We start from the raw sequence: 2,230 nt of genomic DNA on the forward strand, positions 1-2,230 counted from the left end.
TTACAATGTTGGCCAAGCTTAAAAACTCAAACATGTTTGGTTCTACTTACATATGTTATACTTTACACAGGTTACGTGTAGACTATCAAAAACCAGGTTAATTATCTCAATTAATACGCTCTTTAAACTTTAAATACTCCACCAACTTATGTTTCTTTCCGGGCACCGTTAACTCCACCTGTTTTTTAATTTCACTGGATGATAGGCCATATTGTGTTGGTACCATAATTCTGCATGTTGGTACTAATGTTACAGTGAATCTACGATGGGTACATTGTGTGCACCATGCACAGAAAGTTAACGAGTTTGAGATTTAGGGTTCCAAAAAAAGTGTGCGTTGTTACTTTTTTTTTTTACTTCTTTCTTAAGCCGAATTGAGTAAATTAACAAAGGCAAGTGATATCACGAAGGATAACGAACAAAAAAAAGTACATGGTTAAAGTACTATATGTCATGTGTGGGGAAAATGCGAGCTTAATGCTACAAACTAAATAGTATCTTCCTTAGCATTTAAGACAAGGATAGTAAGATTATGTGCGTGTTTTGAGATCTTACAATGTTGGCCAAGCTTAAAAATTCAAACATGTTTGGGTCTACTTACATATGTTATACTTTACACAGGTTACGTGTAGACTATCAAAAACCAGGTTAATTATCTCAATTAATAACGCTCTTTAAACGTTAAATACTTCACCAACCTATATTTCTTTCCGGGAAACGTTAACTCCACCTGTTCTTTAATTTCGCGGGACAATAGGCCACATTGTGTTGGTACCGACAACTCTGCACGTTGGTACTGATGTTATAGCAAATCTACGATGGGTACATTGTGTGCACTGTGGACAGGAAGTTAAAGGGTTTGAGATTTAGGGTTCATAAACAAAATTGGTATTTTTTGTTAACTACAAAATAATAATAATAATATTTTTTTTACAAGCAATTTTATTTTCACCTAAAAATCTTCGATAAAAAAGTTAGTACTTTTTAACAACAAAATAGTAAATAATAATAATAATAATAATAATAATAATAATAATGAAAAGATAAGAGCCTAATTCACGGCAACATAGAGAGATACAATCATCCTTTTCACATCACTTTTTTCCACTTCTTTTTCTACCCTCGTCACGGTCTACATATAAATGCACCCCTTCCTTTCCTTTTCAACACACACTTCTCTACTCACTCTTTAGTCTTTAAAATTTGTGTTCTAAAATTTGATAATGGAAAACGCCATCCTCCGTTTGCCTGCAGGGTTTCGGTTCATGCCGACCGACCAGGAACTTCTTTTGCATTTCCTTGAACCAAAAACACTGGCTTTGCCTGTGGCGTATGCGATCCCTATAGCGGACGTGAACAAGACCGATCCCTGGACCTTACCAGGTCTAAATTCATGATCTCTTTTTAAATAAAAAAATGAGATATAGTTTTTTCAATTTTTTATGGTAATAAGTTCTTTTTGTTTGGTTTAGGTGAACCCGAAGAAGAACGGTACTTTTATAGTACCGTTCAAAAGAAATACTCAAGCGGTGATCGATTCGACAGACAATCTAAATCGGGTTTTTGGAAAGCGACCAACACCCATAAGAAGATTTTCGGTTCGAATAACAATGAAATCGGAACCAAGAGAACCCTTGTTTTTTACATAACCAAACGTCCAAAAGCATTGAAAACGAATTGGATTATGCACGAATATAAATTGACTCACTATGTTCAAGTAAGAAATTAATGAAATCAAAATGGAACCTATAATTTAATTAATTAAAATCTTGAAATTAAACCAAACTTAAATATTTTGTAGGGCATGGAAAACTGGACTGTTTGTAGGTTGTTTCAGAAGAAGGGTGCTAGGAATGATGTTGGTGCGCATGAAGAGGTTCAGAACGCCGGGTTGGGTTCGAGTGTTCCAAGAGATTTTGATTTGAATGTGGATGCTGCTTCATCAAGTTGTGGTTCAAGTGGAGTTGCAGGTGCAACCCAAGATGAGGAGATTAGTGTTTAGATGAGAGGAGAAATTACTATGATGATATAGTTAATTTTCTTTTGTTTTTAAGTATTATGGAATAAAATCCGATACAGTTTAATCTATCCATCTGCATGTACCATGTTTAATATTTGATGATAATTATCTGTCAAACACAGTTTGAATGTATCATGAATTTGATTATTTCAATTCCAAATTGATGTTATAAATAACATTAATCTTGTACGTGGTTGGTTGACAGATTTG

The 2,230-nt window shown here is 34.2% G+C and overlaps 1 pseudogene; it reads left to right on the forward strand.

The window, feature by feature from the left end:
- The first annotated feature begins 1,223 nt into the window (after nucleotides 1–1,223).
- On the forward strand, nucleotides 1,224–2,002 carry LOC143632140 (NAC domain-containing protein 83 pseudogene; annotated as a pseudogene).
- Nucleotides 2,003–2,230: the final 228 nt, after the last annotated feature.

This window comes from Bidens hawaiensis, unplaced genomic scaffold (assembly GCF_021521415.1).
Source record: "Bidens hawaiensis isolate Kalapana, Puna unplaced genomic scaffold, B.hawaiensis_p1.1 tig00006365_1, whole genome shotgun sequence".
In the NCBI taxonomy this organism is placed as follows: Eukaryota; Viridiplantae; Streptophyta; class Magnoliopsida; order Asterales; family Asteraceae; genus Bidens; species Bidens hawaiensis.